Genomic DNA, 24506 nt, shown 5'->3' with positions numbered 1-24506 from the left:
CAGTATTTCTCTTTACATTCACATAAGTTAGCAGGCCAGCTTACTGTCACCCTGGGCTAACAGGGAGAGTAATTCCACTATTCCCACTGGTACAACATTAAGGGAAATGAATCTCATTCTGCTCCTGTTTTGTAGTTTATCAGATGATTTATTTACAGAGCAGTCTGTATGGCAAGTAAACAAATATGTTATTTTTACCATCTGCAGTCTGCAAATGGATTCTGAACATGAAAAAAAGAGACAGAGTAAATGTCTTTCCTGGATGTGCAAGAAATTCGACAACAGCCCTGGAAAATAAAAGGAATTGTATTACTGGGTGTTTAGCAGGAACTGATTTACATACTGGAGATCTTTCATGAATTACACAGACGTGGAAAGAAGAAAAAAAAAGTGCCTGCTATTGCCCTCTACCACTGTGCATGTTGATGAATCCCTGGCACATGTTAATTATTGCCCTATTGTGTTTGGCAGCTTACCAAGGACTGTGACTGTAGACAGAGTGATCCTTTAGACTAAGAATGGCTTACTATATAAACTGAAAAGAAAAAGATTTGTATTTATACAAGCTGTGAATATTCCTTAGGAATAAGCCTTTTTGCTTTTAGTGCAATTAACTGAGATGAACTGCCATCTATCACAATATTTATCATTACTAAAATAAAAACCCAAACCCTACAGAATGGGTAAAACCAATTCCAGTATCAATGTGATGGTTGGGCAGTAAAAATATTCTAATCCTTTACCAATGCTAAACTATTAGATAAGATGGTAATAATAATCATCAGCGTGGTAAAAATCTGGGTGGGAGAGATGAAATCACCAATATTTCTTCACATTTTAAAACAAATACATTTGACAGTATTCATACTCCCTTTTTTTTATGCTTCCTGTGAATATTCTAGCAAGTACTCTTGTAAACATCTAGGAAGTGAGTTTATTTGGCAGGAATGTTTGACAAAACAGTACATTTTTAATTGATAATGCAGACTATTTGTAGATAGTTAATTAGAATTAGTATTCACATCGGAAATCTAATTCCAAGGGCTATGTTCATCCAAAGTGGTACAGAAACAGTCTGTGTGACCCACGTGTTCAAGCAAAACAGCTCAAATTTTGAATATCAGAATTACACAACAAACTGCTCACAAATGAGCTACAGACTAAGAATTATTCACAGAACTTACACGGTGAATAATTTCAAACGAGAAATGAATCTGAGAAAATTACAACCTGGCTTCAAACAGTTTGAAAGGAACAGAAAAAATGGAACAAAAAGAGTAAAAATTTATTGAAAAATATATCCATTACAAATCATTCACCCATTCTGCTAATGCAATAGATAATACTTAAAAAATTTCCCTGAACTTCAAAGAATACATGGTGCTACACAAACAACGGTGCACAAAGCAACTAAAGTGCAACCACCACGAAACACTGCACCATCATAATGGCTGGATTGTAATTTTACAATCTGCCCTAAGCAAGGGGAAACGTTTAACTGCACTGCCCCAGGAGCAGGCCAGCGAATGAGTTGCAACTGTGTGACTGCAGCTGGTATAGACATATCCAAGCTAACTTTAATCTTGCTATCTTGGGCGTACTGGAGCAGTGAAGCCAAAGCAGTGCATGCTTCAGTGGGGGCCACCTCCAGGTGTAATTACCAGGCTTCTGGGTGGCCTCATACAGCCTGCAGTGAAGCAGGCACTGCTGCAGTTTGCTAGCTCAGGAACGTCTACTTGCGCTGCAATCACATCCCGTGATTATAGTGCTGACATGCACTCAGAGGAGGAATGCCTCCCTTTCTTATCCCTGAGAAATCAATTACTTCAACCCTTTTTGTGAAATAGCTCATTCCCCATGTGTATCTAGCTGGCTGCCATGCTAGTGGCTCCTCCCACTCTCCATCCCTTCCTCATCCACTTGCACAGGGAGGGAATATCAGGTGTGTAACCTCTATTTTACTTCCCACAGCTGGCACAATCCGAGCAGAGGCCAACTGGGGAGTATGACAAATCTTACTGCCCAGTGCAGCCAAGTAAAGGGGTGTGACAGATCTCTAGCCGAATAGGAGTAACATTTCATACCAGTAATTAGGCTATTTACATGACTCTGAGATTGGAGCCTTAGTATTCAAGATTACAAACACAACTTGACTCCTGTGTAATTTATTTGGCCTTGGTATAAAATCTTTTTCTTTATTCTCCCTCTCTCTGTTTATGGAACTCTCTTTCTCCCTCTAGTTCTCAGTGAGGCAGCATGTCCCAGTAGTTAGAGTAGGGGCCTGCCACTTACCCTTTGTGTAACCTGGGGCTAGTTGCTTAACCTTAGTACCTCAGTCTCCCCATCTGTGAAATGGGAATAGTAATACTTACCCTTCTTTGTAAAGTGCTTTGAACTCTGAATAAAAAGGTCTTTATAGTTACTACATATTATTTGTGAGTGCCCAGTTCCCACAGAAACACACCTAAACACTCCTTTTCGGCCACTAGAATGTAGGGATTGCACAAAGCCAACCAAATGCCATATGCTACCCTAGGCTAAACACCTGGAGGACCTTAGTTTCTCTACAAAAGAGAGGGAGGCAGTTCATGTACTCTCGTTCAGACAGTTGAGCAGACCGTTTCCCTCAAGAGCCAAACCATCCGACATCGAACAATTGATCTGACATATCTCAATCATGGTTTTTATTTCTATGGAGCATGAAGACAGTAGACTGAAAGATGATTAATTAAATTCGCTTTAATTTAGATACTGGTAATTTGTCAGCAATTATTCTCTTGACCAGACAGTTAGTTTTTAAAGCTGTTAATAATGAAATATTAATACTGTTTCCTTTAAAAAGTCTCTACCATATGCTGGATACTCCAGAATTCATTAGATTGATTTTATTTTTACTGGGTTCAAAGATAATATATGTTCATTGTTCTACAGCTCCTCTTAGTACTGTTGTTTTATTTTTGATCCTGTTTGGTTCTACATTGTCGGCTTCTGTTAGACTATTGTCTCTAAAATCTTAATAGCCTTTGTCATTTTTACACTGATGATCTGAAGTTTGATTTATTTAGTCTTATGTGGTGCTACTATCTCTATGATTTTCTAGTGTTCTTAAAAGAGAGAACTATAGCGAGTCTTTTGTATAGGTAAATGCTTTTACAGATAAAATGTACTCTGTCAAACTCTGGATTTGCAGGATTAAATTTTCTAATAGATGCCACAGAGTTACACAGACCAAATGGGCAGCTATAGATCTTTTTGGGTAACCTAAGAGACCTTGCCCACAGTTTTTAAACGGGTTGCTAAAGAGCGCAAAAGAGCTCTTTTGCAAGCGTAAAAGAGAGAAGAAATCCGAGGGAGTGTGGCTGAATGTGTCATCTATACATGTATTTAAGGAGATCATTTTCAACAGTTAAAAGCAGAAATTTTGCTCAGTGAGCTTGGGACCCTGGGACACAGGTCCCTGCTAAAGCAGTTTCAACAGTAGGCAGTGCTGGTCAGTGAGGGGATGGGCAATTGTGGGATGCGCTAATTCAGAGCATCCCCTGGACAGTCTGTGCCAGGAGTCTCAGATGCAATAGAAATGTGTAGGAACTCACTCTGCCATCTACTGGGGGTGAATCCCCCCTGCAGTTCAGCTATCCATATTTCATCAAAAGGTGAAAGCAGAGGTAAATAAAGCCTGCACATTTAAGTGAAGGATTTCAACTTTTGAGGAATTAAATACTACTGAACAGCACTTAGCTTTTAACGTTTTGCCCTCTTTTTCCCGTAAATCAAATTATGGAGGGACAAACTTCATTGTGAACATATCCTATATCAGGTTTTCAGTGCTGATTTTAAAAGGGAGTGATCTCAAGCAAAGTACTCCAGTGTTAAAAATCACAGAGTACTGTGTGAACCTAGCGCTGAGCACTGGTATCCTGGGATTGCTCCATACACATTTTCTCTTGCCCGTGATACTAGTTAAGAATGCTGGAATAATGAGATTCTTCTTGCTATTGTGTATTAACTCTATTGCAGTATCAGGATTAACAACAGCACAGTATCGTGGGCACTAGGGATTAATGCATCAAGTACCTTGAAATGAAGGTGTGAAGTCTAAACCTCATGTAAGGCAGAATGTTCTTTTACCCAGAGGCTAGACTGTGATTTAGACTGTGCACTCCTGCAAGACAACAAAAGGGAAAAACACCACTACACCTTTAAACCACTGTGTGGGCTACCCAGGCCTTTAGCCTGGGAGTACAGAAGAAAGTAGAGCTACTTGATTGTTTACTCCTTTCCTGGAACAGTGGACAAGGAGAAGCAAGAAATATGTGGAGCCTTGCTCTCTACACCTCTATACTGTGGCTAGCACAGCTGAGCTGGCATGGGGGTGTCACTATTCCCACAGAGCTAGGAGGAAGCAGGTGAGAAACTGTGACTCAGGGTGTTACAGTGGCTCCCAAGGTTACCTCAGGGGTGGCACAGCACTACCTTCTGCTCCATGCTATGTCTAAAGTCTCAACCTAGGCCTACTTGTGCAAACAAATGGCATTTTTACACTGCTAATAGGACTGCCAGAAAATCGGGTTAATCATGTAACTCTTTTGGAGAAGGAAAGTTAGAGATATGGCTATGACAAACTATTGTTAATATCTGTGGGAATAGGAAAAGGATCTGCAAAAAAACCAAAAAAACTTGTTTGGATTTTAAAACCTTTATAGCTGAATATTTTGCAGAATACTGAGTAGGTGGAAAGAAAGGGAAATTATTCAGCACAGAATTGGACTCCTTTCCCCTGTCATTTTTAAACTGGCTACCTTCTATCCACTTTCTCAGTGCTTTAGCACAGGATTCTGTCACCCTTACTCACACTGGTTAATACTTTACTTTGCCAAGGGTGGGAAGACTAGAACAGATAAGTTGCCAAAAGCTGCCGGTAATTTTACTACTGTGCTAATGAAGTCTGCTCTTAGAGTTATACAACATGGTGCTTAAAACATTGACAGTTGCCTAGAGCCCTATCTATGCTAGCACCCCCATCATCTAGGGATCCTATGGATGGAGTTGACCTGGTTGTGTCAACAGGGGGCAATGACACAAAAATCCTACTGTAGATGTGATGGCTGCTATGTTGGCCAACACATTGAAGACTGAACAGGGGCCCCCAGAGATAAAAGCATGATCTGCTACAGCTTGCGCTAAAGCCCAGGAGCTGGGGCTGTAACAAATCATATACCTTGTGGATCAGCAAAGGGGATTACCTCTAACACTCCCCCAGACACACTAGTAGGTTACATACTTCCTCTGCTCAAAGCTTTGAATCATGGATGAGCCCCCACTTATGCGACAGCTACCATCTGGCAGACGCACCAGGAAATCAACTGGGAACCTCCAGAGCTATAAGTATGAGTTGCTGCAGCTTGAGCTAAAGAATCAGGACTTAGTAGATCATGGCCTAACAACTCATATACTCCCCCAAATATTTGCATAGCAACTAGCACAAAGGAGCCCCAATTCTGATTGGGGCTTTTGGGGTTGAACATACTAATACTCATTTTTGAAGGTTGTAGATATCCAGTATGAAGATGAATTGAGATAGAACAAAGGAAAATAACTTGGAATCATTGGAGAATATTTTAAAAAGGAAAAATTCATGCTGAATATCAGGAAAAACTTCCTGAGTGTCAGATCTGTTGGGCTGCGGAACAATCTTCCAAGAGAAATGTTGAAAGTCTCATCACTTATGACATTTAAAAGAAAACTGGAAGTCATGTGACATTGGCAGTATGTTAGCAGAGGATCTGCTGCATAACATAAACTGAGCTGGCAATAACTCTGCTCTTATGTGGGCTAAGCTTGCCCACTCTGAACCTTCTCCTCCCTGTCAAGCCTCAGAAAAAAAGATGATGATAGGACACAAAGCTATTTCGCAGTTTGCAGTTAATCAGCATCCATCATGCACCTGATTGGCACCATCTTCCTACTCACAATCCTACGGAGGGGAACTCCTGCTTCAAGTGAGGACAAAGAAACTCAAAAGCAGTTACTGAAGGTAAAAAGCTAGCAGAGAGTTTAAGTAATAAAAATGAAACCTTACATGTTGTTATTGGTAAGATTCAAGAGAAAGTCACTGACACAGAATGAAGGCAAGCAAGGTTGGAGACCAAGTTAAAAAATAATTCATAGCAACAAGCAAACAAATATTGTTTTAAAAGAGCTATTTTCCTTCCATAAGAAGTCCCTACACGTACCCTGAACCACTCCAGATTTAATTTTCAGTTCAGCCTAGGTCACCCTATAGAACAATTTCAGCACAGTAGCACAGCACAAAAATGGAGAGAAAGTGTCACATTTTCTGTAAGATTCCCAGCATGTCTCTGCCAGATGCTTGATGCCTTTGGATCTGATTGTAAAACCCTTACTCACATTGGTGAGCATTTATGCAAGGCAGGGTTATATTTTATTTTAATTTATTGCATACTGTCAGGAATAATTTACTGTTGTAATTTCTATATGTTTTTCTTAGTAACATTCAGGGAGTCTCAACTTCTGAATATCTCTGTCATTTGTTAAACTCTTGATGCTTCTGGGAATGAGTCTATAATAATTTAATACAGAAGCTTCCCTTAATACAAGTTAATATACAAATTTACCCTTGAATGGGCTCATAGTTTAAAAAACTAGACTAGTCAAAACACTGGGCTGTAGGGGCATAGCTCTCATTCTGATTTGTGGCTACTGCCATCTCTTCCTTTCTCTCCTCTTGATTCATAAATCACAGTTCCATTCGATCCCCTTGATTTGCTGGGGCTTGGGGCATCACTCCATCTCTCTTTCCATAGCCCATATTCCCCATCTCCTATGCAAGTTAAAGCACAATCTAACATATCAATATTATTAATTTTAATATATATTAACTCTATGTGCATGTTGGAAGCACTCATCACTGTAGTATCTGGACACTTTTCAACAGGAGAATATCTTATTTCCTCCTTTAGTAGTCTCTTATTAAGAGGTTAAAATGCCAACTGGACTTGGCATCCTCCCTATCCATAAGCAGACTGCCTATGCCTTGCAGTACGTGAGAGCACCTTACCAGTTTAAGTTGTTAAGACAGGCTCTCCCTGGAAACTACTTCCATAGCCCTGGGCTCTCCATTGGAAAAGACTGGTCCTCAGTTCATATAAAATGAGTCCAGGACTCTGACAATGAAAGTGCCCCTGTTAAATGTGCTATGCAGGTGCCACTCCAGAGTGTGGAGCAAGAGGTGGTCCTTAATATAGCCCATTTAGAACACAGTAAATGGGTGACTTTGAATCAAACTCAGGACTGCATAGACAACAAATGTATAGTGTTAAGCACTGGTGAGACTATGCTCTCTCTGATTTGTCTTGCTTACTAGACAGATTGCAGCATTTTGCATCTTTAACTACCTACATCACTGAAATTTCAAAATCTGACAAAAAGGGTTGGGGGGGGAATCTCTTTTCCAACCAGCTCCACTATACATTCTCCTCTACCCACAACTGAGGACCCACAAATGGTCCTATCCCTAAACAGTGATCTTCTATGGTCTCAAGTGACCTTAGACAAACTTAGACAAACATGTTAGCAATGAACTGCAAAGACAGTAATTTGTAAATGTAAGATTTTGCATCATGCAAACATTGACTATTTATGAATCTATGGTTTGCAATTTGTGCATGAAACAAACCAAAAGGAAAATTCATGAAATGCTGTGAGAACTGGAATTGCAAGACTATGCACAGCTGTAGAATGAGATAACGTAGAAAATTAAGTGGATTAAGACTAGTTTTGTGTAAAAAGTCTGAAGGATTCCAATTCTTGTCAGCGGTAGGTTACCTAAAATATTAACACAATAGTCTGGGGAGAGTGTTCCGATGTGTATATGTATTAAGAATGATGGGGAGGATGGGGCCAATAGTTAACTTATAACAGATATCACCTTGTTTTTTCTTGATGTTCTTTAGACTTCATTGTTCATTAGTGGCTTAAGTTGTATCCTTCTTGATGGGAAAGTCATTTATAGGTCATGTAAGATTTTTAGCTGCTTCAGTTTGACTTTATGGCAAAAGATAGAAAATAATTTAAATAACCTAATACATTTAGTGATAAGACAAATTTGACCATTTCCCGAGAGGTAGAAACTTTGGTACAATTTGCATATGGAATATAAACACTAGTAACCTATCAATATCCCTTATAACAATAAAAATGCATGACATGTCCAGGAGTCTTAGCAAGTGACAGCCCTGCGTGCATCAAAAGCAAGTCAACTAAACAAATGGACTGAAGTAGTGGGAGGGAGAGTTGGAGAAATTAACTGCTGTGGGCTATAGTAAATGAGCAGTCTGACAAGGAGAAAATTGTGGTCATGAAAGTGTACAAATAGAATGGAAACAGAATTAACACCACACACAAAAAAAGTGTTTCCTGACATACATTAGAGACTTATTCCACTCAGAAGTTTATTGACTTCTTCTGCCTTCAACCAGCCACTGAAGATTTTCCAGACAGGACCAGTGAGATCACTCAAAACATTTAAACTTTGAAGTGTGGCTCAGCTGCTCGGTAAAAGTGTGCAAAATACAACTAAGGCCTGGTCTACACTACACAGTTAGGTTGATGTAAGCTGCCTTACGTCGACCTCATAATGAATGTGTCTACACTACCAGGTCCCTTCTACTGACAAAACTCGCCTGCTATATCGACTTAATTACGCCACCCCTGTGAGAGGTGTAGTGTTTAATTCAATGTTGTTAGGGTGACACAGAGGCAATGTAGACACTGTGTGCTTACGTTGACCTAACTGGCCTTCAGGAGGTGTCCCACAATGCTCTGCTGTGACCGCTCTGGTAAAGGTTTTCAACTCCATTGCACAGCAGGCAGCAGCCAGGTACATAGGAAACAGCCACTCCCCTGTTAAAGGACCACACACTTTTGAATTTCCATTTCCTGTTTTTTTGGGGTGGAGAGCTCGCTTGCCCAGCTGATCATGCAGCTCAATGCTCCAAATGCACTCCAGCCTGGAATACACAAGAAGTGGTGGATTTTCTTGGTCTGTGGGGAGAAGAAGCTTTGCAGGCACAGCTCCGATCCAGCCATAGAAACAGACATCCATGAGCTGGTCATGCAGTGTATGGGGGAGAAGAGCTAGACCAGGGACATGCAGCAGTGCCGCATGAAAATCAAGGAACTGCGGCAGGTGTACCAGAAGGTAAGGGACGCAAAGAGTCACTCTGGTGCAGCACTGCAGATATGCCACCTCTACAATGAGCTGCATGCAATTCTCAGCAGCAACCCCACCACGACACCCAACAGCAGCTTGAATACCTCTGAGGAGTTGGAGTCCCAAGCCAGAGCAGACAACACTCAAGAGGAGGTCTTGGACAAGCAAGAGGAGGAGGAGGAAAATGGAAGACAGGCAGGCGAGGAATTCATTCTCCCAGACGGCCAGGAGCTGTTTGTAACCTCAGAGCAGTCCAACCAGTCGGAGAACAGCATTGTGGCTGAGTGTGATGCTGGGAAAGGAACCTCTGGTGAGTATGCAATTTCAAGTAATATTTTGGGGTCACATGTTCTTATATTCTATTTTGAATTAAAATGAACAAGGTGAGGTAAAATCGCTATCTGCTTCTCAGTGGCTACACCAGATAGGCAGAGGGTGCCCCATGAAAAAGACTGTTTATGTACATAGGGATGGCCTGGGAATCCTCCAGAGAGCTCTCCAAGAAACTTTTGTGGAGGTATTCTGCAATTCATGGCAGAAGGTTTCTGGGAAGGGCTGCCTTATTTCTTCCACCTTCCACCATGGTAGGACACTTTCCCACAGCACTTCAGTATTAATTCAGCTGAGAGCATCACAGTACACAGCATAACAGCATAAGGATATGGTCTGTATCCGGACACTTACAGCATCTGTTCCCTTGCCCCCTCTGTCACTCTCAGGAGAGTCAAATCAGCTCGGGTCACCTAAGGATAGTGGTAGTTTTCATCTCAACTGCTTGGACCACAAACAATAGTGCCTATGCAAATAAAAGTGCCTATGCTCCCCCACCATTATGATTTTCTGCCCCTTCACCACCGGTTTCCAAAACATGGCTGTAGTTTGGGTGGCAGGGGTCAGTGTTGACCTTTAGTAACTGCAAGCCTTGGGCAATGACTAGCAGCAGTGGCACCAGGGTGGGTTGAAGGGAAGGAAACCACTCGCTGCCACAAACATTCCCCCAGCACAGCCTTTGCCAAGGCTTACAGTTTGGGAGGGTGAGCACTGGTCCCTGATCTCCAGACAACGTCCATGTTACAAAGAGGAGGTGGCATGGCCCCCTGACCACCTCTGGTCCTGCCATAGGTTGCCCACCCAATGCTGCTGATGATCTGGTGCCCATGCCATCGGGCCATATTCACTGTGGCTGGGACAGCAAACCAGTTCAAGGAATACCTTGTGTAAATGAAAATGTTCTGCCTTAAACTTCCTTGAATAAGGGGAGTGGTTTTTATAGAGCAACTCTGCACTAGACACTGGTCTGTACTGACAGTAGTTGCTTTGTACTTTCCATGGCTTATAGCTGAAAGTGCGGCTTTCAGCTCTTCCTCCACACCAGCAGAGAGGCTCTCCCAGATAAGACAAAGGTGAAAGAGATCACATGATGACATGTTTAATGAGATAATGAATGCCTCTGGGACAGCAGACCCTGAGCAGAAAGCATGGAGGATTTCTCGCTCTATAAAACTGGACATGGACATGGCGAGCAGGAGAGCAGCCCAGGAACATGACCATGGCAGGCAGCAGATGCTGGTGATTCTGAAGGGAGAATCAGACATTTTGAGGCATCTGGCTGACCTTCAGGAGAAACACTTTGAGGCTAGACTCCCTCTGCAGCCCCTGCACAACAGCATTCCAACATTGCCGTATTTCCCCTCCCCCTCCCCCTCTCCCAAACATTCCAGGAGGTGAGGCAGGGAATGTAATATCCCTTCCACTCAACTCCAGGGGAGGTTCCTAAGAAAAAAAGCCGCATATATGATGATGTGTGACAAGCAAGGCTACTGTGCTTTTAAAGACAAGATTAATGTGTTTTTCCCCTCCCAATTTTATTCCACCGTGTGTCCAAGGTTAAATTCTATTTGTTATCTTTAAGTTTCAGTATGTTTGCTCAATAAAAATCCATGTTTTGAGAATGAATTCATCTTTATTAATTTTAAATGGGGGGAGGGGAGAAGGGAAGGGACAGGGAAACTGAGGCAACAGAGGGGAGGTGCTGGAGTTAAACACCCAGCAGCCTCAGCAAGGTTCACACTATGGGAAGGCACAGTATGGAGAAGCTGCACACATTACCATTGCTCATTACTGAATTGGGTTTTCAAAGCCTCCCTGAGACAGAGTGGTCCACACTAAGATCTTCTTATAGCCGTGATATCTGGCTGCTCAAAATTAGCAGACAGCCCATCTGCCTCCATGCCCCATCCCTGTAGAAACTTCTCTCCCTTTGCCTCACAGATATTATGAAGCACACAGCAGGCAGCTATAACCATGGGGCTATTACTTTCACTGAGATCTAACCTAGTAAGCAAACTGCACCAGCGACCCTTTAAACACCCAAAGACATATTCTGCCACCATTCTGCAGTTGCTGAGCCTATCGTTGAATCAATCCTTTCTGCTGTCCAGGTGTCTGGCTTCATGAGCCATGGGAGTAAGGCGTAGGCTGGGTCTCCCAGGATCACTACTGGCATTTCAATATCACCAATGGTTATTTTTCAGTCTGGAAAGAAAGTCCCTGCTTGCAGTTACTGAACAGACCTGTGTTCTTAAAGATGCACACATCATGCACCTTCCTTGACCAACCACGTCGGTAACATGGTCCCGGTAATCCACCAGCCCTTGTAACACCATTGAAAAATATTCCTTTTTGTTTATGTACTCTTTGGCAAGGTGATATGGTGCCAAGATAAGGATATGCGTGTCATCTATCACCCCACCACAGTTAGGGAACCCCATCATGACAAAACCATCCAGTATCTTTTGCACGTTGCCCAGAGTTATAACCCTTCTTAGCAAAAGGAGATGAATGCCCTGCATACTTGGATCACAACAGCCCCTCATGGTGGATTTACCAACTCCAAATTGGTTCCCCACTGACCGGTAGCAGTCTGGCATTGCAAGTTTCCACACAGTGATTGCCACTCAATTCTCCACTGTCAGACCAGATCTCATTTAATGTGGCTGTGCTGCAGGGCTGGGGAGAGCTCCGCACACAGTTCCTGGAAAGTGGTCTTGTGTATATGAAAGTTCTGCAGACACTGGTCGTCATCCCATAACTGCATAACAATGTGATCCCATTAGTCAGTGCTTGTTTCTCAGGACCAGAAATGGCGCTCCACCATGTTCAGCTGCTGCATGACTGCCAGCAGCAACTGGGAATTGTTTCTTTCTATGGCTTCCAGCAGGGCTGCCTGAAGGACATTGCAATGTATTGTAAATACTGCAGGATAAGGCACGTGGTGTTTGTAATGCTCGCAACAATAGTGCACAGCTGAGTAGGGTCCATGCATCTCAGGATATGACATACGTGCCGCTATGCCAGCCTTTTGAAAAAAGGTGTGAAACATTATGGGTTCCAGTTGAAATCAGGGGAGGGAGAAAACTGCATCATGGGACGTTGAAGCCATGTTCCCAGTCCCCTCTGTAAAAATGTTTTGGTCCTATGAGGCATTGCAAGCCCTTCCCAAAACTTCTTGCGGCAAGTTGCGGGTAGCTATGCCACAGTGCACTGCTGTCTGCATCAATGCAAGCACTGCTAGTGAGGACGCATTCCATCAACACAAGGAATGTGGTGTGGACATGCACTACCGACTTAATTACTGCGGCAGCTGGATGTCAACTTAAGTTTGTAGTGTAGGCATGCCCTAAGACTTCATTAAATGTGTGCGCATGACATCTTCTGTAAGCTATGCAGCTCTGTGAAGTACTCCCTCATTAGGACTAAACCCTAAAAGTTTAATTTTTAGGGACTAGCAGGTGTGCCCCATCATGGTCAGCCACAGGAGCATATTGCTCATGCCCGTTAAGCTTCTAAGCAACAAAGTCTTCTTCACAAGAACCAGAGGATCTAAAGTCTTTTTTCAGTTCTTCACAAGAAAAAAGCAGAAGTTCCAGACAAGAGGGTGGCTGTAGTGACCAATTTTCCATCCCCTGACATTGGCAGAAAAAAATGAGCAGGAGATGATTTTCTTGACATAATATTGTGGTTAAACCTACAAATTCAAACCTGCTGTTCTAGTTGCCCAGCTTCAGCATTATGGGATACAGAAAATCTATGAGTTCATGAGACATTTATGGACAAAGCTCTAGAAAAACATACTGTAGGGACTAGGGAATAGTCCTGTAGAGGCAGGGGATGGACTAGGTAGCTCAATAGATTTTTTCCTAATTACCAAAACAGTCTATTCTGGAAATAAAATATCAGAAATTAGACCTAGTTTATGGTATCAAAATCAAATACCTCTGAAAACCTCTTTTGTTGTAACCTGTATCAGAATAATTCTAAAGATAAAGAAAGCTTTTGTAACCTTTTATTTCAGGGTCCCCCATAGTGTCTGTCCTATGGAATGCACTAGTAACTTCGACTCATAAAGTGCTCACAACCTGCATTTAAGTTTATATCCAGCATGTATAAAATATGAAGCCACTAGAGGGCACTGTGAGGAGCCAAGGGCCATAACATCATGACTATGCCAATAACACTCATCTGTACGTCTCCTTCTCAGTATATAAGGATAGAATATAAAACCTGCTTGTGCAATATCTGACAGACCTCTAGCAGACAGCATTTGCCTGCCTGTTACTATTGTTATTTCTTTATATTCTGGTAATGCTTAAAGGCCCCAGACCAGTTGTCAGAGTGGTTCACTATCATGGTGACCTGCTAGACTGATCTCTTCTCCTAAATAGTAGAGTAGTTACAAAAGCCGTCTTTCTTTCTTTTTTTTTTTTTCTGGCCAAGTGATTGTGCTCATTATTCCACAATGTAGATGTCTCCACAGTTATTCATGCCTTTGTCATCTCAAATCTAGATGACTCAAATGAAGTCTACCCAGAAATACCACAGAAGGCCACTTTGTAAGCTTCAGCTAGCACAAAACACCTCTAAGTAGGTCAGACTAATGAAAGTATGTGCACACTATGCTGCATGGGCTGCCATTTGAAAATGAAGGTGCTAATTATAGATCATTATTATTACCAACACCAAGCAAAGTATTTTTAGCAAATCATTAAGTGTCTTTATTTACACATGGAATGTCCCTAAGCAGATTACGTGTTCTTTGAATTTTTTTGAAATTATTTATCAATTTTTTTACAACTTTTCCCCCTATGAACTGGGGAAATTTCGCTACAAGAACTCGATACTTTATATTCAAAATTGGTGTTGCATTGGCTTGTTGGGATTGGTCACATATGTCATGTGGTATTGTTTCTGCCCCCTGGTTGGATGAACATAACACTCTTACAATCAGAAGGAAGGTTTGAAGAAGCCACTGGATCTTTGAATTTCTGAGGGAGCAGTCGCTGTTTATGGAGAGATGGCAGATAAACAGGATTATGGAATTTTAGAAAACTGTAAACCTTATTCTTTCTGGACCACACACACCCCTGCCTCATGCATCATTCCTAGAAAAATTAGATTATTGTACGATGAATTGGTTGACTATGTGCAAAGTTAAAATTTCATTAATCATATTCACAGCAAGTAATTGTCTGTGCATACATTACTTGTGAAAGGTGTTGTCAGATCCTTATCTGGATTGTTTAATTTCCTCTCTGCCAGTACTTTGGTGAGAGCTTTGAAAATCCCTGTGTTCCTGCTTTATCAAGTAGTGAGATTTTTAAAATGAGACGACTCTGGCCTCATCCCAAAAAACATTTATTCTACTGCAGAGTGGACACAAGTTAAAATAAATAAAGTCTGTAGGTATCTATTATTTCATGACCTAATCTTACAAACATTGGGGAGGGCAGGTTTTCAAACTGAGAATGAGATAGTATCAGAGTGGAGGTCTATGGTGGAAAGCAAGATGAAAGAAGTGGATTTTGAGGGATTTAAAGGAGGAAAGGGTAAGTCCCAGTTACCTCAAAAGGACAAAGGAAACACTTTGATTATCTGTCCCAAGGGTGAAGCTGATGGGAAATAATGACTGGGCATCATGGATTCTCGTACTGGACACCCTTCTCTGGGATTCTCTCCTGCTAGATATAAACCCAAGCCCAAAGTTTTAGAGCAAAATGTAAGACACATTTGCCTGGCTTTTCAGTAACTACAGGCCTTGAAATCTTCTAACACTTGGTCTACTGGCTGCAATTCAATTGCTGTGGAGGATTACTATTTTAGTCTATGTAATATCCACCCTTATGTTACCACTATAGGTGCCTTATAAATAAATACATAAATATTATCGTTTTATTTTCAGGGAAATATAGCAGCCTATGCATGGGAAGCTTTAAAAGAAGCCATGGATGGCTGCTATTTCCCTCCTACTATACATTACCAGAGCCAAAAATATACAGTATCCCATCAAGTTCACATAAGATCAGTTCAAGGAAGCCACTCAGGATTGCAAATAAAGAAAGAAAATTAAGTCCACCTGCTGAACTGCAGGCTCTTACAAGTGATTTACTAGTTTATCTAGTGTTTTAAAAAGTCATTCTATTAAGCTGTAAATCATATCACTCAGTATTAATATATCTGCAGGTAAAATTAATGATAGAGATAAACACATTAGAAAAAGTCATGGCATGTAACTGTACCATGAAAAAATTGATGAATAGTGGCTTAGCAGTTGTGACATCGAGTTCAAACTTAATTTGAATTGTGAAGGGCATCATCGGATAACAGTAAGTGTTGAGCAGACAGGATAACAGTAAGTTCATAGTGGCACACGGTTTGACTCATCATGGGAGACATAGTGCAGTAACGTAGTAAATATGGCGACGTGACATTTTGAAGCCCTGAAAATATAAGTTTGCAGTTAATCTTGGATGAAATGTGCATTTCTGAACTCAGATAAATATTAGTTTCCCTGAAATGATCATATAAGTCAAGTCTCCTTTCTCAATCAACTGTAGGTAGCCTGAAAGAAAGTTAGAAACACAATCTTCACTTTAATGGGTGGGAAAAAGGAAGGAATTATTTCCAGCACTTGTTACAATTTCACTGGATGGAAAGGAATTCCAGTATAACAGTCAATGATACTCTGCAGTCTCCTCATGTTAGAGCTCCATTTTCATCTTACAGCCAACTTACTAGTAGCAACATGGATCAGGAACTATCATAAAATTAAGAAGCATCCAAAAATGTTCAGCCAGTGGATCACTTGGTTGGCTGGACATCCTGACATCTCTTTTTAGAAAGATAATGCAGGCAATGGAAAATTCAATTGATACATCCATTGTTACCATTGCAAGGGGGAGATGGCTTAAATTTTTTAAAAATGCAGATGAGAAAAATGTAATATATTTGAAAAAATAGGACTAGTTTCATAAGATAATGAGAACTTTTCTCAGCATCTCTTTTGAGATCAGAGTTACACTGCTTTCTCAATTTGGGTGAGACAAACAGTGCATAGCTTTGCTTCCTGGTTCCTTTGGACTCTGATATGAAAAGAAACATTGTTGAGAGCAATTATTAATATATAATTAAATGTCAGAATACATCCATCTGACTGTTTATTTTTTTCTTCATCTCAAGCCTTAATTTGAATGATTCAGAAAAACAAGGAACAGGCTTGTGTTCTGTACAAAAGATGGAAATGTCATTATAAAGCTCTTTTGGCGTGGTACTGGCGGTGCTAGTCGAAAACTGAAATCTAAATTTTTTCCTGAAGTTTATTTAGGGAGGGAGGCTGGCAAATAGTTTACCCCTGAAAGAAGAAGAAGAGTATGACAGAGAATGGAATTAGGACATTTAAATCAACCAGAATAAACAGCAACTTGAATTGATTATTATAACCAGCACCAGTGATTATTATTCACAGCTGAAAACGCTGACAATAAATGCTTCTTGTTCCAGATTCTGATCTCAGTGCAATCATTAATTAGATTACATGGTGACCCAATGTATTAATACCTAAAAATGAATAGATTTGGGTCAGACTTTGTTTTGTGTACCTGATTCAAGATGAAACATAGATGCCACGCTGCATGGGACTACACACCAGTTTTTGAGTGCAATTTAGGCAAGTGGATGTTTGTCCATGGAAAACAGATGTTGGCAGAATTCCCCTTCTGACCTCAGAAGAATTATCTCACAGTTTGAAATATTGCAGGTGTTCACCCAATACAGCAACAATTCACATCCTTCTCCTATGTACCTACATCATGACTAAAGATCATTTTAATTTGGAGACACAAGCTGCTTTCCATGTTTTGTTTGAACCAGGTGTACAGTACAAATAAAAGGACAAATCCAGAGCCTACTACCCAGCCCTCATACCCAGGCTGGATACTGAGCAGACACATGAGGAGATGGTGGGGATAGGGAAGAGAGGAAATAATCTGCCCTCTAGCCCATGGATTATTGTGGAGTTGCTTCCACAAAGACCTAAAGTCTGGAATTAAATCCCAACACCAGAAACAGTCCTCCATCACAACTGGCATCTGGAGGGCATTCTCAGCAGAGGGCACAAGGGTTGAACTGGCATAGGGACTGAACAACTTTGAAATGGTTCCTTCTGATCAGGCAGGTCAGTGGAGCATTGTGCAGAAATTGTACATATTCTGTAAACCGGAGCTTTCCTTAGTGCTGCTAGGGGGCTCTGTCTACACTTCTCCCTTTCCCCCCCCTCTTTACATCTCACACATTCTCAGATGCTGAAGCCCCACCGCCCACCAGACCCCACTCTAAATCACTCCAATGTCACTTTATGTCAGTTCTGCCAGCTCAAATCCCATTGAAATCAATCTTTCAACTGCCTGCAAAAAGCTTTGGATCAGGCTCCCTGGCTGGTGGTTTGGTAGCTCATTTCTTGCCTATTCAGTATTTCCCACAAGACTAATGGGGGAACCAGCAGTGAGCATACAAGGTTGGAGGGCCTTCTCCAGAAAAAAATGACTCTTAGGCATCCTACTCATTACACCTCAACAACTAAGGAAAAACACGAGTTTAATAAACATGAATACCTTGCATTCACATAGTGCCTTTTCATCTATAGATCCCAAGCTTACACAGTATAATTATCCCTATTTACAACTGGGGACACAGAAGCACAGAGAAGTTAACTGATTTGCTTAAGGTCACGCAGAAAGTCAGTGGTAGAGCTAGCAAGAGAATTCAGATCTCCTCACTCAGTTCCATGTCCTATTTACTTGACCACCACCTAATGCTGATATTTCCCACCCATCCCCCAACACGTTGCTTCACTGGTTTTGCATGCGCCAAACCAAAAGCTGAATCTAGCTGCCTATGTTCAAAGGATAAATCTAAGCTGCAGTTCTTGTTAAAAACTAAAACCAAACAACATCATATTTTTAATCAATTTTTGTAAAAACTAAATCACATTATTTCTAAATGGCACCTGCTACAATACAAGCCAAATCTAGACATTTATATAGATACCTAGAAGATTATGAATGAATGAGCACTCATTTACATGGGGCCAGGAGTTGCTCCGGTGTAACTGAGAGTTGCATTTGGCCAAAGGTATTGAGCTATTTTGAGGAAAAGATAAAAATAGTCTATTTTTGATTTCTAGTAAGCTAATGTATAAGGAAATATGGCCTGCATTCTGCCAGTTGCTTAGCAGTTTGGTGACCATTCAGCAAAGCACTTAACTTTAAACCTGTGAATAGTCCTATGACTTTAATGGGACTATTCACATGCTTAAAGTTAAACACATGCTTAAATGTTTTGCTAAATCAGATCCAGAGTGCTCAGCACCTGGCATGTTCAAACCGTATATTAAAAGCTGTAAAATCATAAAAACACATTTTTGTATTGGTGAACAGCATTCTGACCAGTTAGTTTGTAACTAGTGACCAGTTTGTGAACTATACACCCTCCATACAAGCCATTCCTCTTTGTTTTTCTTTGTTGCTTGCTAATTCTGTTGATTCAGATTCATACCGTCTTATACTTTTCTTACCAGTTAAAATTAGCATGTGCATGCATGTGTGGATGTATACATATGCTGGGTTTTGAGGTTGGTTTTTTTTTTTAAGATTATATGTTAGATCAGAGAAAATAATCTGGAATATATACATATATTTACATATTAGGTATCTATTCCTTTATATCCATCTATGTCACTATGTAAAATAAATGTATAAATATATATTTTATATATGTGTGTGCGCAGAGTATAAATATATGTTGTACATAAATGATTTGTTATAGAAATATCAATGTTTCTACATTACACTGCATGCTAGATGAGCTGTCATTAGCACAGAAAGGATGCATAGCTTTTCAACAAAAGAAAAGAATGAGGCTGCCAGAGTGTTGCAGTGGTTTGGGCGTTTTTGTGTGTCTTTTTTTTTTTCTCCAGCATCCATCCCTGCCAATCTTTGCACTGCCAGTATGGAAAATCATATCCATGGCAACCAACTGCACCATTCCTACCCACATCAATGACGCCTCCAATCTAAACTGTCAAATATTCTATGCACATCATGTAAAATAGAGCTCTTTTCCTCATACCTCTGTGCATCGAGTTTCCGTGGCTACATGTTTATGCAAATGAGAATTGTCCTTTTTCTCTCAGGTTGATTGAACATTGAATTTGTTTTGCACCTTGGCAATGCAAAGCCATGCTGTCTTGCCACCTGGTCTACCACGTCATTGAAAAAACTACATTATAATGATAATGGTCCCAAAATTAGCCTGATAACACCATCTACTTAGCTTGTGAGGGTTATATCGTACAATAAAAGGAGGACATTAACAAGATAATGTTTAATTGGCGCTCTAGAGCCTACTAATTTTTGATATTGAAAAGCTAGTATTTGGATTTGTGCTTTTTAGTTAGTGAAGAGAAAACATCCTTCATCAAATCTGAATGACAAATTTACGCATCAGTTTTTTGCATGGGGATCTTGAATTCTAGGGATTCTAAATGTTTCCTACTTAGATAAAAAAAAAAATCAAACATTCTAGGCCCATGCACTACATTTTAATTAATTCAGGATCAAATCCTCACTCAGAATTACTTCTCCATCCTCTCCCCCTCGAGAAAGTAAGCTCTGGGAGTGGAGTGGCTGGATATACAAACGATAAAAGGGTTACAGCAGGGATCCAGCAGGAGACTCATGCTCTCCAAGCCCCATTGTTGATCCACCTTATGGGGTTATGCAGCACATGATTCCTTGATGTGCAACACAGGAGATGTTCAGTTTCTGTCATAGGAAACCACTGTGCATCATTTTACAGAAGAGAAATGTTATTTTTAGATGAAAAAGAGGAACTGGAGCTCAGACCCTTGTCAGTGTTATTTTGTAAAATAGAAAAACTCCTGTACAAAAGACATTGCACTAATAACAAAAAGCTTTTTTTGGTCCACCCACATTTTGGTGGTATTTATGTCTGGTTTGCAAAAATAATCGGAAGTCTAAGACTTTGTAATAAACTGTGGGTTGTGATCAGGGTGAAGCGGCTGCATAAAACAAATATGTGACTCAGCGCTACAATTAGCAAAAATCAACAATTTCAATCTTGAGACGAGACAAACAAACAAGCAAACAAATGCATCCAACAGTGAGCATGCAACATAAAGTAATTCCATCTGACATTAGTGTTTCCATTCTAAGATTACCATCTGTGAAGAGGTAGCTCTACATCTACAACTCTTACCTACAAACACATGTTCTGCAAGAACAGGCATTATATTTAAATCGGCTATCCCATCAAGCCTAGCTTCCTTAAAAAAACAGCATCAATATTGCATCATATCACAAGAATAAGCCGGCTGCTGCTTCCCGCAGCTCCCATTGGCTGGGAACAGAGAACCGCGGCCACTGGGAGGTGCAAGCAGCCGTGCCTGTGGAAGGTCAATGTAAACAAATTGTCTTGCGGCCCACCAGCAGATTACCCTGACAGGTCATGTGCGGCCTGTAGACCGCAGGTTGCCCACCACTGCTGTTGAAGCTATGGTTCCACCCACCATGGAATTATATACAATCCCTGATCCACACTGATACATAAACTTAATACAGCAATATCTCCCAAAGACATTGCAGGAAATTGTTATCTCTGCCACAGTTCGTTCCTGCTGTTAAAAAATGGCCCACCCCATCAGAGTGAATACTAAATGGTTCCTGGTTGTACCTGTATATAACAGGGAAGTGCTACCATATTAGAAGAAGGTTTTCCAATCCACCTCACAAGAAAGAGGAAGCCCAAAGAAGAAGCGGCTGGCTAGCCAAAAAGGAAAAAGTGACTTCTTTCACAAAATTCATTCACTCAAGGTAAGGGGTTCACCAAATGCACATACAGAAAGCAAACAATGTACCCCAATACAGGGTTTGTCTTTTCAAACTGTTCCAATTAAGTCAGAGAAAACAAAAGGACTTCAAGAAATAAGTGTGACCACAAAGTAAAATGCAAATGTCCCTGTAAATAGCTATTTTCTCCCCTCTGGTACCATCTTGCCATTCATTAACTAAGGAAGGATAATGTACCACTTCACAAATGTGTAGCTACATAAGAATAGAATTAATTGTTATGGGGGGGGGGAGGAGGGAGGAAATCAGCATTTGTTTGTAAGTCCAGAAGAGGCTAGGATAGCTCACCAAAGACCTTTCAATGAATGAACAATTATGAATTTCCCCCCCAGTGAAACTTAGAGGGGGAATGGAGGGCTCAACTTGAGCTGCCAGCTTCCTTCTGCAATCTCTAGTCCCTGCTGCTGGCAAAAGAGACCTGAGGACCCACATTCTGTCTGTGATGACGTTGGGGAAAATGCCAGGCCAGAGATCAGAAATGAGAGCCATATTGCCTGATCCTCAAAAGAACGTGGGTCCCTATCCTCAGCCAAGAAGATGGAAACTATGCGTGGATCTGGATAATCTCCTACCACATTTCAGAGCATGCTCCACAACCTTCCCCATAAGCAGAGTGTCATTGCTTCCTGAGAGATCTCTACCCTATTGCTGCTTTGTCACCCTTTCTTCTAACCCATTACTGAAGCCCTTTATTATAGCGATGGGCTCCACCAGCTACCCAATCATAAAATATCAGGGTTGGAAGGGACCTCAGGAGGTCATCTAGTCCAACCCCCTTGCTCAAAGCAGGACCAATCCCCAATTTTTGCCCCAGATCTCTCAATAGCCCCCTCAAGGATTGAGCTCAGAACCCTGGGTTTAGCAGGCCAATGCTCAAACCACTGAGCTATCCCTCTGCACTTCCCCAGCATTGCTCTACCTCAGGTACCTTACTCCCCAACAGCTAGCCCTTCCCACTCCAGGGCTAGAGTGAGATTCTTCCAGCTCCTGGCCCTCAGCCCTCTTACAGGGCCAGCTGTGGCCTGATTGGGGCGTGGCCCCAGCTGTGGCTGCTTCTCCAATCAGCCTAGCCTTTCTCAGCCACAGCCCTCTGCAGGGCTGCTTTTGACTCCTGTCTCTCCCAGGGCTGTTTTAACTCCTTCAGGGCTGGAGCGGGGTGATCACCCTGCTACATCAGCTACCCAATATATTTATATCTGTTATTGTGCATGCAGAAAAATGTAGAGAGTGTAATTCTGAGAAATGATAACTAAAATGGAGTGGGGAACAGTTTTTCCATCCTGTGAAAGTATTTGAGAATTCGAAAAAAATTTCTGTTCTTAATCAGGACAAAACATGAAAATCTTGAAAAATATCATGAAACAAGAAACCAAAATAAATAAATAAATAAATGTCTGTTTGGGTCAACCAAAATGCTTTGTTCTGATCATTTCTAAATGTTTCTATTTGATTTTGACAATGTTTAATTTTTAAATTTTTTACTATAATTACATTTTGAAACAAAAAGTAGTCACTTAGAATCAGGAAAATGAAAATTTTAACTGAAAAATGTCTAAACATGACTTTTCAATTATTTCATTTTTTTCAACATAATTTTTGAGTCAAAAAATTGGTTAAAACTGACCCTTTCCCCTGAACAGTTTGTTTTGACAAATAGACATTTTTGGACTAAAAAAGTATTCACCAACTCTAATGATAACAGCTGGGAATAATGACCCTGTTTTTGATATAACTGACACCAGTTTAAATGGAGAATAATTTAATGGAAATCAATTATGTTACACTGGTGTAAAACCTGTGTGAGGGTAGACTCAGTACTATATTATTCCCTTTAAGGTGGATCTGCTCAAACAAAGTAAAAAGCATGAGGTGGTTTTGTGTGAGCAGGCACTATAAAACCTGGACCATAATTATAAAAAGAAAATGTTATGTACCAAATTTTTCCTCACTGCATAAATACCCTCAACAGAGGATCACATATATGCTACAAAAGTGGTGCAGATATACAGTCCATTTTCTGACCAACAATAACACCGCTCAAATTATCCTTGTTAGGAGCATGAATTCTGCATGGGGGGAGGAATATTTGTCATTGCCTGGAATGGGAGCGTGTGCTCATTAAGGTGAAGTCCACATCCTCTAACACTTGTGCCCTGCCTTTACACATGGAGTGGCCTCTCTTCAAGTTTTATTTGGAGCCAAAATCAGGACAGAAAAGTTCCACCTACAGCTTCTCTTTGGCATGCAGCTAAACACAATGTAAGCCAACAGCTAGCTCTAAATTAGGGTGAGTCTATGTTTTATAATAGCATGTAGCATATTGGTAATATATTTTCCTTCAAATTAAATTCAATGAATAATTATATATTTTTAAGGACATGTAATTTCCTTAAAATGGATGGTGAAAAGAAGGTGAAAATGGTGATATTTATATAAGTATCAATCAGTGCTCTAGAGTTATACCCTTTATAAATTAAGATATTACTTAGTCCAGAGTTCTGCTTTTCAATGAACCTATGTGTGCATTATTATCCAAACCCTGTAGCAATGTGATGCTCCACTATCATCATCATCATGATCATCGTCGAAGATTTCAATCACTTTTTGTCCCACTGTGGATCACTGCCTGTTCTTAATAATAGGTTTCAGAGTAGCAGCTATGTTAGTCTGTAACCACAAAAAATTCCTTTTTACATGTAGCACAGTTATATTGTCATCAATCCTAGATGATACCACTCATCTTCTTCATGGCTGCAGAAGTTTATTAACATGCAAAGCAATTCCTATGGCTACTGTTGAGACTTGATCTCAGTAGTCATGGGATATATTGTAAGTGTGCATTGTCAATATTTGTTCTCTTGGTATTGATATATGGTATGAAGTTCAGCAATCAAATCTGGATTAGGAAGCTAAAGAATTGTGGATACCAAATTAACAGACAACAAGATAGCATGAGTAATATGTAAACAAACACAAAATAAACTCAGTCTATGGCACACCACAAATCCATTCAA

This window comes from Chelonia mydas, chromosome 5 (assembly GCF_015237465.2).
Source record: "Chelonia mydas isolate rCheMyd1 chromosome 5, rCheMyd1.pri.v2, whole genome shotgun sequence".
NCBI lineage: Eukaryota > Metazoa > Chordata > Testudines > Cheloniidae > Chelonia > Chelonia mydas.
This window is presented reverse-complemented; position numbering follows the sequence as displayed.